General features: G+C 44.6%; 1 protein-coding gene across 1 annotated transcript in view; it reads right to left on the reverse strand.

Annotated features, from left to right (window-relative positions):
• The window catches only part of PAPPA2 (pappalysin 2), a 294,310-nt gene that overhangs the window by 266,964 nt on the left and 11,501 nt on the right, over positions 1-15,845 (reverse strand). The window lies entirely within an intron of this gene.

The raw sequence follows: 15,845 nt of genomic DNA on the forward strand, positions 1-15,845 counted from the left end.
ACACTGTGTCATGAAGTGTCATGATTCAGAGCCTAGAACAGATTTCTATGATGGAGGTTCCAAGCATGAGTCAGTGGAAGTTTCAGTCCCCAGTCTACTTAACATGATATGTGACCCCAGAAAAATTATATCACCTTGCTGAGCCTCAGTTTACTTATTTGCAAATTGTACCTGTAAAATAAAATCTGTCCTTCACTGGTCTCTTTGGCATCTTTCAGTCCCAGGCCTACCTCCTGAGGTTTTTGGGAGAATTAAATAAAAGAATACATGTGAAAGATCTCCGCACAGTGCCTAACTCATAGAAAGTGATGAACAAACATTAGCTATGACAAGGAGGAGTTGGATGATAAAATATTAAAGGGAAGAAGAAATCAGGTATAAAGCCAATGTTATGCTGGAAAATATTTAACAACTGGTCCTCTGAAGAAAAGAAAAGGGAAAAAAAAAAAAAAAACAAGTCCTGATTTGTAGCATTTGCCAATTTTTGTAGTACAAATATTTCTACAATGGCCAATTTTAAGTTACCAATATGATGTTGCTGAACATGGGATTGGGAAGAGATATACAGTTGGTTCTGATGAGCCTGTCTGAGCCAGTTCCACCATGATAAAGACTGAAATCAGATGCAAACTGCCAAGTGTCTCCTTCTCCCTCTGACTGTTGAAGTGGCTATGTGTACTTTGCTGCTGAGCTGATTTTTTAGAATTTAAAAGGAGTAAATGTCACTTTAGATTTACTATAAAGCTACAGTAATCAAGACAGTGTGGTATTGGTGAAAGTGTAGACAAACCCATCAGTGAAACAGGACAGAGAGCCCAGAAATAGACCCACATAAATAGATTCAACTGATCTTTGACCAGGAGCAAAAGCAATACAACAGAGCAAAGATAGTCTCTTCAACAGATTGTGCTGGGTCAATGATAACCACACAAAAAACAATAATGCTGGGCATACGCCTTACACTATTCATCAAAATTAACTCAAAATGGATTATAGACCTAAATGCAAGGTGTAAAACTACAAAAACCCTAGATGATAACATTGGAGAAAATCTAGATGACCTTGTGTTTGGTGATGACATTTTTAGCTATAACACCAAGACATGATCTATGAAAGATGTAATTTATAAGCTGGACTTGATTAAAAATAAAAAACTATTGCTCTGCTAAAGACAGTGTCAAGACAACCAGAAGACAAGCCACAGACAGGGAGAAAATACTTGCAAAAGAACATCTGATAAAAGACTGTCATCCAAAATACACAAAGAACTCTTAAAGCTTAAGAGTAAGAAAAGAAACAACCCATTTAAAAATGAGCCAAAGACTATAAGAGATAACTTACCAAAGATATACAAATAAACAGGCATATGAAAAGGTACTCCACATCATATGTCATCAGGGAAATGCAACTTAAAACAAGATACCACTACACATGTATTAGAAAAGCCAAAATCCAGAATGCTAACATCAAATGCTAGTGAAGATATGGAACAACAGGAACTCTCATACACTGCTGGTGAGAATTCAAAATGGTACAGTTTGGTGGTTTCTTGAAAAATTAAACGTACTCTCACTATATGATCAAACAATCACACTCCTGGATATTTACCCAAAGAAAATGAAAACTCTGTTTACACAAGAACCTGCACACAGATATTTGTAGCAGTTTTATTCATAATTGCCATATTTTGAAAGCAACCAAGATGTCCTTCATTAGGTGAATAGATAATAACTGTGGTACATCTAGACAATGGGCCATTACTCTGCACTAAAAAGAAATGAGCTACCTAGCCATGAAAAAACATGGAGGAAGCATAAATATATATTACTAAGTCAAAGAAGCCAATCTAAAAAAACTACATACGGTATGGTTCCAACTATATGGTATTCTGGAAAGGCAAAACTATGAAGAAAATAAAAAGGTCAGTGATTGCCAGGAGTAAGGGAGAGAGATGAACAGGCAGAGCACCGAGGATTTGGGGGGCAGTGAAAATAATCTGTGTGATATTATAATGATGGATATATGTCATTTTACTTTGGTCCAAACCCATAGAATGTACAACACCAAGAGTGACCATTAAGGAAACTATGGACTTTCCTAATTATCACGTGTCAGTGTAGGTTCATTCTTGGTAAATAATAAAATGTACCATTCCGGTGAGTGACATTGATCACCGCAAAGGCTATGCATGTGCAGGGGCAGTAGAAATATGGGAAATCTTGTACCTTCCTCTATATTTTGTTGTATACCTAAAACTTCTCTTAAATAAACAAGTCTTTTAAAAAAAAAAAAGTAAAGGGTAAATATTGCCTCCACTTTGGATTTTGAGCCTTAAAATGGCTACCCATTTTAAGCACTGAGTGACCAACTGTGCTGGATAAATAAAAGCTGTCCATCCCAGACCTGCTGTCCAGCCCCTTCAACCACAAAGTGGGATCACAGAGCAACCTGCACAGCTCATCCACACATTCTCAGGAGGGACACCAGGCCTGCTTTCTTAACTCCATCAAATAGGAGCAAGACAGACTTTGATTTAGAGGAAAAATTTCCAAATCCCCATTTAAGAGACTTCTCTTTCTTTTCAGACTAGCAGAGTAGAGACTGACAAAACCAAGGCAGCATAAGCCAACACACTATATGTGGTGAAACCCTTAGCTTTTGCAACATTGAGATTTTACAACTTTGGATGTATATGTGATAAAAGCAAATGTGTTATAACTGTTGTTTATTCATCAAAGTCACATTCTTGGGAGGAACAGAGGGACCGAATCATCAATATGATTTATGAAATCACTCAACACTGAACTATGATAGCCCATGGGTTGGAAAAATGAGATTGAATGATGTAACTTGAAGAATGGTGATGGTACTGAAGCCAAACATTTGGACCATGTCATTTTAAGACTTTAAGAATCACTCTTCCAGTTCTTGTTTGGAACGGGCTTCCATTATGTATCAATGTTGACTAAATTTAAAATTGTTCAAACACCTTGCCCTGTATTTAATCTAAGTTTTGAGAAAAAGGAAAGTAAATTGAGGGAGTATATCCTATTCATTGTATTCCTGTTTCTAACTCCAAAACTCATATTTACAGACCCTGGATATCTTAACAGAGATGTGGGTCTTCAGGAAAAATCATTTGCATCCAGTTCTCTATTATTAATTGTTTGGGAATTAATAGAGTCAATTACTGTCAAGGAGAAAAGCCTTCTTCAAACGAGGATACAGTCTCCCTGAGTGATTATGAGAAATTCTAATAGTAGTAAACATCATAGCGAAAGAGTTACAGACAACCGCTTACTAGGTACATTTTAAAATGTGGCCTCTGTAGAGAAATAATCCTGCTTCTTTCCACTTCTTGGGTTCTTTCTTTGCACTCAGGAGATCTGTTGCTCATCACAAGAGGAAATAAAGGGACCTAAACTACCTTTAATTAAATGTCTACTATGCTCCAGACACTGGGCATGTGCCACCCCTACTAAACCCTACCACAAATGTATGTGTTGAATTTATTATCCTCATTTACAGACCAAAAACCAAGGGTCATAGAAGTTAAACAAGTCATCCATAGTCTTACATCTAGTAAGGGCCAGACACAGGGATCCAAACCAGTGCTCTTTGACCAAAAAGCCCATGCTTTTTCCACTGCATTAAAATACTTTGAATTTGGGACACCTGAGTGGCTCATTCAGTTGAGCATCTGCTTTCGGCTCAGGTCATGATCCCAGGGTACTGGAACCGAGCCCCACGTCAGGCTCCCTGCTCATCAGGGAGTCTGTTTCTCCCTCTCCCTCTGTGTGCTTTCTTTCTCTCTCTCGCTCTAATAAATAAATAAATCTTTAAAAAAATAAAAAATAAAATATTTCAAATACTAAAAAATAAGTATCTATTTATTGTTTTGAATCAAGAAGAGCAATACAGGCTGGTGAATGTGGCATTAACAAATATGCAGACCACTCCTTGAAGGTGATTGGGATCTGACTCTTCAAAACCTATGGAGGCTAACAGCCACGCCCCCGAAATAGTTTGGAGGACCGAACTGACTAGCTGGCTGGTTAATTATGTCCATGTTGCCCAAATGATAGACTGACTTGCTGAACATTTGGTAAAATTTCCAGGTGGTCCTACAGGGTTTTCTGTGATACATACCATTCAGGAATCAATTCTAGAGGACCCTGAGGCACAGGGAGAGCTTTTCATCCCAAAGCGAGGACAGCAACTGAAGGCTGAAGAAGGTGGAAGGGAAGCCAATATCAAGAACACTCAACTGAAAACTCCCTTCCAAGCCAGTGGCTTCCATCTCCACCTTCTTTTCTTGGTTTTCCCACTAGGTGTGTAACTGGTGGAGGGGACCCTATATTAGAAGAAAATGTAATAAAACAGAGGAGTGGGTGGTCCAGGTTGAAGCTGCCCCTACCTCTCAACCAACCCAGTCAAACTGCTCTGCCCGCTCTCTGGTGGAGAAGGATCCACCAGAAATCTTCCCTCTCCCCTTCTGGGATCTTCTGTCCATTGGTTTTGACAGAAGGGAGTCCCTGACCACAAGACCAGATAGAGGGAGTTATGCTTCAACAGTGCTCCTGGCATCATAATTACAAGGCAAGTTATCATATCCTCCCCAGGAGTTATAAAAGTCAATGTAAGGGGCGCCTGGGTGGCTCAGTCATTAAGCATCTGCCTTCGGCTCAGGTCACAATCCCAGGGTCCTGGGATCGAGCCCCGCATTGGGCTCCCTGCTCAGCGGGAAGCCTGTTTCTCCCTCTCCCACTCCCCCTGCTTGTGTTCCCTCTCTCGCTGTGTCTCTCTCTATCAAATAAATAAATAAAATCTTTAAAAAAAAATAAAAGTCAGTGTAAAGTAAAAAAAAGAGAGGGGGAAAAAAAAAGAATCTTCTGAGAATGGTCAGGACTCAACCTGTCCTTGGCATTCTTATTTTATGGTAATGACAAAAGGGGAAAAGGAGCATCTCATACCCTTTTCCTCAAAACAGAGGAGTATTTGTGTTTCAGGAACATTGTGTGAACTTATTTCAGAGTGTTGAAATAAATGGAGAGGCTAAGAAGGCCCAATGCTGAGAAAGGTGCACAGAGATTCATACTCTTACACCTCTCCAATTAAACCCTGCTCTCCAGTCAACACACCACTCTTCAACATCAATATTCTAGCCCCACTGAAAATGTCATCTAGCTCCCTTTGTCTGAAATGCCTCCCATCTGTGGGCATGTCCTTCAGAAGTCAGCCACAGGTCCATTTGGTCTAGGAAGCCTTCCTTGAGTGCTCTCGTTAGAGCACTCCTTGCTGAGCCGCACGATACTGCTGCTACTTTCCTTATTCCATCAAGCAATACGAGAGCATTGTAAGGACAAAAGCCTGTCTCAGACACCTGTGCATTTCCCACAGGGTCAAGAGAGGAATGGGTTTTAGTTCCTGCATTGCACTGACTCTGTTCCAGAAGTCAAACCGAGTCATGAGTCTTGACTCAGAGGAGAAACATTCCCCACCACTCTGGGGTAGAGGGGGAGGGGGGACAGACGGTGTTGCCCCAAAGCCCTGCAATTGCATCTGAGCTAGAGGGATGATGTAAGGGGGACCAAGCATTCTTTTCTTTTTTTTTTAAAGATTTTATTTATTTATTTGAGACAGAGAGAATGAGAGAGAGAGAGCACATGAGAGGGGGGAGGGTCAGAGGCAGAAGCAGGCTCCCTGCCGAGCCGGGAGCCCGATGCGGGACTCGATCCAGGAACTCCAGGATCATGACCTGAGCCAAAGGCAGTCGCTTAACCAACTGAGCCACCCAGGCGCCCGGGGGACCAAGCATTCTGTGCACTGTGTCATCATGAGTGCTTAGACTTTCTCGTGATGCTAGACATGCTTTCCCCCAGCCCTCACATAAAAAGCTGCTTCCTCCTGGGTCCTACACAGCTGGATTACCGCACATGTGGTAAAACCTATTGAGAGCTTTTCCTGGGCAAATCCCCATTGTGGAGAGAGCCCCTATCCATGGCAGAGCCCCATAGAAGAGACCATTTAACTACAATACAAGCCAAGGTGGTAGAAAATAACAATAAGGTTCAGACAAATACTGCCCTTGGCACTGAGCTGGCCATAGAACCTCACTTCCAGGAAAGCCCCATGGCAGAGTCCTTTCTGCACTTCTGGGAGAATCAAAGTCAGGAGTGAGAGTTCTGCTTCTCCAAGAAGGTCCAGCAGCTTCCAGGAAGGTGAGGTTCTATTCAACAAAACAGAGGAGTCATGCACAGTGTCATCAGCTCTGGTAACTAAAAAAACATGCTGTATGGTGCAAGCTTGTTTTATGAGAAAAATGAGCAAAAAACAGAGCCAGGTTAGGTCATGACCATAAATCAACCTGATACAAGGCAAGGTCTTTTCTCAGGATGTTATGCCTGTGCCCCCCCCCCCAACACATCTATCTACTGCTTTCTGCAGAAATACTTACCCAACACCCTGCCCCCCAGAGAGGCCACAAGGGGAACAGAAAGGACCAAGGAGGAGGAGGAGATAGGCCATCCATCAAAGACCACACAAACTGGCAGAGAGCAGGGCCATGTCAGCAGGAAGAGGAGAAAGTGAAAAGAGAAGCCCAGGGAGGTGTTTTTCAGCTGCTCCAGATCACTTTCCTTCCAGACAGGATTAGGCTCAGCTTTTTATCTAGGAGTCCAAGCTTTTATAAATTAGAGCACAGAATGGGAAAGTCTTCCTGGGAATGTTTCACTCCCATCTTCCTAGCAATTTTTTCAAGCTCTCCTCCTAGTCCACTCATCCCTTTAATCACGCTCTTGCTATGCACAAAGATGATGGGAACCAGGATGGGGGGCTTCCCCAGCTCTCCACAAGCCACTCAGGCAGGGGTGAGGGTCAATGTGGCAGCTCACTAGGGAGAGGAGAGAGCAGGAAAATACAGAATGAGGTGGTCGGAGACAAGAATCCAAAGGCATTTACAACCTCAGAAGCTATGGCCCGCACACGACAACCACAGAAAGTAGTGAGCAACGTTCCTGATGCAAACTGTCAATAAATGTTAACTACTTTTTGAGTTATTTTTGTTACTGATGGAGGGGTGGGAGATGCGAGAGCTAAATCCAAACACCACCAGCTTTTACCTTTCATCAGTAGTATCTGCCTAGAGTTCAGGCTGAAAGTGCCCACAGACCTCCTAAAAGGCCAACTCCAGTACAGAGCTGTTTAGATTCTACTGTGGGTATGAACACCCCAGAGGCCTGAATAAATGCAGATTCTGATTCAGTAGGATTCGTGTGGCACCTGAAATTCTGCGCTTCCAACAAGCTTCCAGGTGAAGCCAATGCTGCTGGCCTTCAGACCATACTCTGAGTAGCGGGCCTCTAAATGAGAGCAGATCAAGATCTGGGTCTTTGAGAATGGGCCTCTATTGGCAGTGGGTGGGGGACGGAGCTCCACTAGTGACTTAAATACATAAATCTCCTCCACTCCCACCGTCATTCCACCATTTCCTTCAGACATACACACACGCACACACACGCTCACACACAAACACAAGCAGGCCCCACAGACAAGTCTGCTTTGTGACCATGTGTGTCACTTCCCTCTGCTCACATATCACCTGCACAATCATATTGGGTGACAACAATAAGAGACAGAGGCATGGTGGGTATAAAGACATGAGTGGAGAAAAGAAAAAAAAAAGGACATGAGTGGAAAACTCAAAAAAGAAGAAATGAGAATTTTCAATGTTCAGCCTCAAAGACACACAAATTAAGACAAAATCGAAATTCTTGTCTCTCAGGTTGGTAAATGATAGTCTCTAGAATTAGTGACATGGAAAAGCAAGCACGCTCATGCACTGCTGGGCTGAGAGAAAATTGGTAAACCATTCTGGAGAACAATTTGGCAACCATTTGCCAAAAATATCCATATCCTCCAACCTTGTCATTTCATTTCTGGGAATCACAGTAAGGAAATAATTAAGAGGTATATTATTATATCTCCCCAATGGCATTATTTATAATAGAAAAACAGTACAGTCCACCCAAACAATATAACACTATTCTGCGCTTAAAAATAACATTTTGGGGATGGTAGGGAATTGGATGAAGGGGGTCAAAAGGTACAAACTTCCAGTTATAAGCTAAATAAGTACTGGGAAAATCAAGTACAACATGATGACTATAGTTTACACTACTATATGGCATATTTGTAAGTTGCTAAGAGAGTGGATCTTAAAAGTTCTCATCACAAGAAAACATTCTTTTTTCCCTTTTTCTTTTTTTTATATCTACATGAGATGATGGAAGTCAACTAAACTTATTGCAGTAATCACTTTGTAATATATGTAAGTCAAGTCATTATGCCATATACCTTAAACTTACACAGTGCTATATGTCAATTATATCTCAATAAAACTGAAAGATAAATAAATGAGTAAATAAATAACATTTTAAAAAATAAAATAGCTGCTGGTAAAACTCAACAAATGTCCAAGAGGGCAACATACGAAGATCCTGAATTCTCCTCCTCCCCCAGACACACTAGCTCTATAGTACATGTGGAACAATTTCTTCTCTTACAAACCTACGGTCTGGCTGAGGGACAACTACACAGCCAGCAAATGAGCGGGTAGGAGAGGCTGGGACACAGTCTTACCATAAATCCCACCCTCAGCATAGCAACCCACAACCAGGAGGGAATTCAAGCCCCAAAGGTTCTCCCTGAGGAGCGAAGGGTCCCAACCCCTCATTGGGCATCCCAACTTTTAAGACATACACTGGAGAGACAAGCCCCCAAAACATCTAACTTTGAAAATCAACGGAGCTCGTGTCCCAACAAGACAAGACTAGCAATCTGAGAGCCCACCTACGAAGAACTGGTGCGCTCTGACTCACCTGCCCAGGGCCCAGCGCAGAAGCAGCCCATGGCACCCAGACTTCAGTGAAGGAGGCTCACCTGCTGATATTAAAGTGCTGGCCAGAGGGGCAGGTGTCCGATGTACCACACACATCTCAGCCGGCCAGAACGCGTCCTAGGGATGCAGACTGGCAGGTGCTCTCTTGGCCCCGTCCCCTTACTGCACCCCAAGCACCAGTAGCTCCCAGGAAGGAGTTTTAATACACGCCCGGTGCCCTGATTTCTAGCAGCTGCCACCTGGGGGATGCCTCTCGATCACCTGGCTCTCGGCCAGGGGAGCTTGTGTTCCCTGGTCCCATGGGACTGTAATAATTGGTGTCACCCAGAAACACATACCCCTGTCTGGTGTCCCGATTTCTGCCGCTGTTGCCAGGGAACACCTCCACATCGTCTGGCTTTGGTGGCCAGTGACTATGCTCATGAGTCCCACAGGTCTGTACCAGTGGGCCAAGGGTTCTTAAACAGCTACCACCCGGAGGAGGAAGCAAGCGGCAGCAGACCAGGAGCCCTGTCTTTCTGTGGAGGAGGCCTCTTAGCTACCCATCGTGAGTGGCCTGAGGGGCAGGCTGCTAATTAAGCATGCATCTCGGGGCTGACTAGAGTCCTTTCCAGGGACCACTGAACGGCCGGCACTATCTTCAGGCTCACCCTCTGCCATGCTCTAGAGCTCCAGTGTCTGGTGGGGAGCTTTATATGCACCTGGTGCCCTGGGTTTTATTCTGGGGGGAAGAGGGGGGTTCCCATTCCTGAGATCCACAGGACTGTGGCAATGGGAGAGACAGTCCTTGGCAGGTGGTTTCCAAGCCCAGGGCACTGTACAGAGAGCGAGTCACACTCCCCAGTCTTTCTGGGAAGGAGGCCCCTTTGCTTGCATTGGAGCTTTGGCCGGAGGGTCAGGCCTCAGGTTTTGACACACATTTAATGGCCTACAGAGCTGCTCTCAAGGAACGTGGGCTGTGGACCCCATCCTGGTGCTCCCTCTGCCTTGCTCCAGATCGCCATGATCACCCAGAAAAGAGCCTGTGCACTCATCTGGAACCCCAGTGTCTGTGACTGCCAGCCATGGTTGTGAGATGTTGGTACCAACGCCATCCATGACCTCAGTACATTTCAGCACGTTTAAATTATCTTTTTTTTCCCCCGTATAAGGAAATAAATATATAATTGAAGTGTAAGAAGTGTTGAAATGTTCCTTACATCAACTCATTCCCGCGAAAAAAAGAAAACAGTCTCCTAATTAGTAATTTTAGGCACACGGATTTCTTTTCGGGGAGGAGAGGATGTCATTGCAACCATTTTTAATAACCTTTGAGAACGAACAGTATGAAATTCCCTGTGCATTCACATACTCCGCTGGTCCCGTGGCTATGGAATTCCGTAAACAGCCCATCAAAGACCAAACGATAAAAGGCTGGTGTGCATAATGAGCATCTGTGATGGGAGAGCTGGCGGGGGGGGGGGGGGGGGGGGGCTCCCTTTCCTCAGCAGAGGTGGAGAGCTGCCTGCAGGTTTTTCTTCCTACCAACCTGATCTCCCACCTAAACTAAAGCAGAAAAGCAGGACCTTGGAATTCCAGCAACACAACAGAAAGGATAAAATCCCCCAAATGCAGAAGGTGGGCTGTGCAAAGGCTAAGAGAATGGTAGGAAGTCCCACCCCTTAGAGAGCCTGGCATATCTTGAATCTCTTAATCCTTGAGAAGACACCTTAGTACCAGGCACAGGCTAGTCCTGAAAGAGACAGAGACACAGTGACACCCACAGCCGGATGCTTCAGCCCTCCTTCTGCAACCTCATCCCCTTTCTATCAAGGTCCCTCTGAGAACTCTTAAAATTCCAGCTGAGCAGCTCCCGACACCAATTTCCTGTTTTTCCCTTTCCTCTGCCAAATAAACAATTTTGAGATCTCTCTCAAAAATTTGCTTTGGCATTTCACTTGCCAGGTACAGTTTACAGAATCAATGCTGCCCTAAGAAGCAGTGTTTAAATAGTGTTAAATATATACTTGATGATTCAGAGGCATTGCAGGAGTCTTTATTTAAAGGAAACTTGGGGCAGATCCTCGTGCCGTGAAAATAAGCTCCCAACTTAGGTTAGCTGGTTGCCTATTGGGTTTTCATAAAGTGAGACATCATAGTACGTTCAGAGCATTAGTATTTGTCCAACATGTCTCCTATTCACTCGATGACCACGTACTGCCTGTGTTGACTTAATAATATCGGGAGATTTTTGCCTCTGCCCTGTGGTCACAAATAACCCACGGAAACTCTGGCAGCTTTCTAGGAAGCCAGTTATACTCAGGGACCACACAAACCCAAATACTCTGCCAATCAGAACCTAAAGACCCTTTTCCACCAGTTTCAAAGCCTAAGAAGCCAGAGGATACAGAGTGTGTGTTCTCAAATTAAACCTAGGTGAGTCTTCAGAGCCCAGTGTGCAAAGAGAACACTTAAAGCTGACCTATAAGTCAACCCCTACTGTAACACAGCTTTGGCTGCCTGGCCTCTGTGTGATAAAGAGAAAGAACAAGGAAAAATAGGTGATGACTTGACATTTTAGGTTAAATGAGGACTAACGTCATATTTTTTTCCTTTTCTTATTGCAAGTCTTTCTAAAATGTTTTCTTCTGCTTTCCAGTAAGAAATTTAAATTAACCAAGGGCAATCTGGAAGAGTTGAAATAACACCAAATTGGGAACCAAGAAGCTTGGAATGTGATCCCAGCCTACTGCTGTGTGATGTCTGAAAAGTGCCTTTCCCTCTCTGGGCCTCATGCTCCCATCTGTGAAGGAGAGGCTGGTTGTGAAGGAGAGGGTTGTCAAGAGGCCCATGTTGTTCTGAGCATCTGTGCCTGGGATCTCTAGGCTCATCCCGAAGGACTGCAAGGTTCTCATCCTTCTCATCCTTTCTCACTGTCAGACATCCCGTGATGGGGGCCACAGAAGGTGGAAAGGATGGAACTGAACCCACACCTCAATGGGCAGGTTTTGTTCCTACTAGATCCCTCTTTTGAATTCATCCTGCAATCATGTGCCTCTGTCCCCTAAAAAATGGAATAACTAAAATATTGTGGTTAGTTGAGGATACTGGTTAGTTGGAATCCAGTGACTCGAGGTTTCACTGCAAATAATCCCATGCTAAGCTGTGTCACAGAGACAGACATGCATATCTGTGCACGGGAGATCAGAAGAAAAGAGAATTTGCAGGGACGAAAACAGGCAGAGGAGGCATTGGGGGAGAGGGGCATGAGCCCACCCTGACCCAGTCGGCTGGCAGTGTCTTTGGGTCCTTCTCGTGCCACCACATCACCACGGAAGGATGAAAACAGCAATGGGCATTGACTGAGCACACACTATGCCCCAGGCACAGCTCTTAGCACACGATGGGCATCAACTTATTTAATCATCACAACAATTGCATGAAACAGAAATGGTCGCGATGCCAATTTTATAAATGAGGAGACTTTAGCTTGCCAGGTTCATACAGCTAGTAAAGGGCTAAAGCCCAGGACACCTGGCTCCAGATCCTGACTTCCTCACCACTATGTTAAGAAAAGAATTTAGATGGTGGAAGAAGAGGTAGGACATTTCAGGTGAGGAGACAGCTTGTGCCGAGGCCAGGAGCTGGTAACAGCTGGGTCATGTGCAGAGGAAAGACTTCCCTGCCTCGGGAATATGGTTGACGCTGGGGAGCAAGGAGAGGTCAGATTCTATGTGTGGAAAGGGGCCAGATCATTCCCCATCAACTCATTCAACTCAAAGTGCCCACTCCACTCCAGGCCTCGCCTTGACTGCTGGGGTGACATACACATGATCAAGATCTGGCTAAGCCCCTAGAAGCCTGCAGGCAATCAGATGGCTCCTACTGCTGAGCCGAGTAGCTTGAACTGGAACTGGGCATGGGAGCCACCATGGTGTTGGATTAGAGTAAAGGAAGGCTGCAGTCTAGGAGGAGGTGGGGCCCAGAGGAGGGATGGCGACAGAAGTGCCAGGAGCAGCAAGGTAAGCAGCGGCCTTCCTCTTTCCTGCCCAGCTTTCTGCAGCTCAGCAGCATACAGCCCATCTCTCCTAAATTCCCAGACCTTGCCCTGGGCAGAAAGCCAGAAAGCCACCTGCTTGTGCCCCACTCCTCCGCCAGTGACTGGCTAAGGTCAGGCCGGTGACACTCTGCACGCTGTCCAAGGGTGCAGTAAGACCACCACACCCAGGGTGGGAGTCGTGCCCAAGATTACCTCCAGCCACAGGATTCATGCCACAGGCTAGATTATAAGGATTATAAGGATATTCTATTGTGCAATTATGTCATATTATTAATGTACCTTGAAATAAACAATGTCTAAAATAGATTTCTGCTGTGGTTAGGGTTTATTATTATTCTGCATAAAGTTGGAACTTCTTTCAAAAATAGTTCTAGAATACCTACTTTGTGTTCAATAAGTATCTGTTGAATAAATAAATTAGTGAGTGAATAGATTAAAAGTAATTGAGCTAGGTACTGCCTGTTTTATGTTAAAAGAACTTCACGTCCTAAAAAAGACGTTTGTGACAATTCCAGATTTTGAGAGAACCAAAGAAGGGGCAAAGGCTAGAAATACTTGGAACCCAAGGAAAGCTCCCAGGTCCCTTGCTGGCTTCTCCCACAGATTAACAAGATTAACCTTCTCTAGTACATCTCCCTTCTTTTCCCTAATGTGAACAGAAGCACAGAACAAAAGTTCTAGGGAGAGAATGAGAAAGAGATCGTACATGTACAAACCAGAAGAAGCAAATAAATAGAACAGATAATTTCTGAAAATTTAGAAATAATCATAGTTAAACCAAGTTGCAATCCCATCCAAATTTTCTGGGAGACTAGATCCTGGTCAATATTTATTGAGGGTCAATAGATTTGGGGAGCTGAGGAAGTTGAAGTGGGGGAGAAGAGTAATCACTCCTTCTAGTTAAGGTTGAGTGAATTTAGAACCTCTTAGACATCTTCCAAATCAATAGGACTTCAAGATTAGCACATCTTCCTGTGCCTACCTCCAAACAGAGTAATTCACTCCACAGTTTGTAAGACTAAATCTTGCCCTTTGTTTATTCACCCATTCATTCGTCCTCTCATCAAATATTTGTTGGGTGAGTTTTATTTATTCATAATGCACCAGCTGCTTTGGGTGCAGGGATGAGCAAAGGATAGCCGGTGCCCTCAAGCGGCTTACAGTCCAGTGGGGAACTAGCCGAGAAGAGAAATGGCACAGGAGTAGGGTTTGCATGTTCACTGAACCTCAGCCCCCAGCACAGTGCACGCAGTGAGAACTCAGCAGGTACCTGTTGAGTAAATAAAAAGTGGGATGGGAATTACAGTAAATTGATCTGAGTGTCTGTAAGGCTGACTACAGGCTACCAGGAGAATGCGGTAGAGAACAAATCTACATCAGTGAGACCAAGGAAGATTTCCTGGAAGAGATCATTCTAACTAAAAAGCCAGGGAGTGACTAAGAGTAAGTCAGATGAATGTGGGTCTGTGGGAGTGGTTTCCTATTGGGAGAAAAAGTGCAAAGGCCAGAGGCCTGGGAAAGAGTGGTAGATCCGTGTCACTGTTCATAGTTTGGTATTGCTAGAAATTCACTGAGTGTGTGTGTGTGTGTAAGCAGTGACTGTGCATGTGTGAGTGTGCATATACACAGGTGCACACGTGTGTACGTGTATGGGCATGGGTGTGTGAGTGGGAGTCTATTCTGGAGGGCAGTGATGAGTCTGAGAGCATCAGTAGGGTCCCACGTAACAAACTAAGGGAGCAAAACTTTATCCTGAGCACACAGTGGGGTTATCCAAGGGTTTAGGCCAGAAAGTGATTTGAGCTGCTTTGCAGTTGAGAAAGCTCCGTTTGGTGCAATTAGCTGAAGAATGAATTGGTCTCTCAAGTGAGAGACGTGCAGACTTACTGTGGCCAAAAGGAAGGTAGCGGCTGTGGGATGAATAGGACAGGTCCAAAAGATACCATCACAGTAAAGCCGCCATTATTTGGTGACTGATTCCCAGTATTACATGTGATCTATACTGAGGGAGATGGGGGCAAGGGGTCTCCATGGGGGAAAGGAGCTCTGAGTGCTGGCCTGTGTGGATAGAGCCCTTTGCTGAGAGCAATTAAAAAAACAAAAACAAAACAAAACAAAACAGGAGGCATGGATTGAGATGGAAGGGTTCAGTTCAGCTCCTCGTTACTGCTCCTGCCATCAAAGGTAGAGACGGCTTCACACAGTGGATGAGAGCATGTCCTCTAGGAACAGAGCACTCAGATTTGAACTCAAGGCTGTGTGACCTTGGGCAGCACCCTATTCTGCTCTGTGCTCCGGCTCCTCCACCTATTTCCTTGACTTATTCTGAGGAGCACGTGTGTTCATGCTTGTGCAGGGACCAGATGCAGGCCTGGCACAAAGTACTACACGGGTTATTGGTCAAACGAAAATGTCTTCAGTCATGTCCTGGAATGACTGAGCCTGCATTCATTCGCATGCTTCACATTTCTGTTACTTCATCTTCCACGATTCTCCTGTGCGTTTATGCTGTCTTTTGCCTTACTTTACCAGCACTTTATTACAAGGCCTTCAGACTCGGATCTCTCTTACCTTGAAATAAAATGTCTGAGCCTGTATGTGCTTCTGACCTCCATCCCCTCCCCTCAGAGCTGAGTTTCCGTGCAGAGCACACAAGACCCTGCCCTCTGCCTTCACTTTCTGACCATTCATTCATATCTCCATTCACTGTAATGTGGCAGCCCCCCACCTCAGGCCCCTAATTCTGGAGTAAAACTGCTCTCTCTCAACCCCCCGATGATATCCTCACTGCTGTATCCAGTGAGCCCAGCTCAGGCCTTGCTGGCTTGCTGGCGGCCCCGGCGCCATCTGACACGTCCAAAGTCCTATCCTTTTCTCTTTCCCCCAATTCTGCTGCCTCCCAGGCCT

Source organism: Mirounga leonina, unplaced genomic scaffold (genome assembly GCF_011800145.1).
Source record: "Mirounga leonina isolate KUSES-001 unplaced genomic scaffold, KU_Mleo_1.0 Mir_154, whole genome shotgun sequence".
NCBI lineage: Eukaryota > Metazoa > Chordata > Mammalia > Carnivora > Phocidae > Mirounga > Mirounga leonina.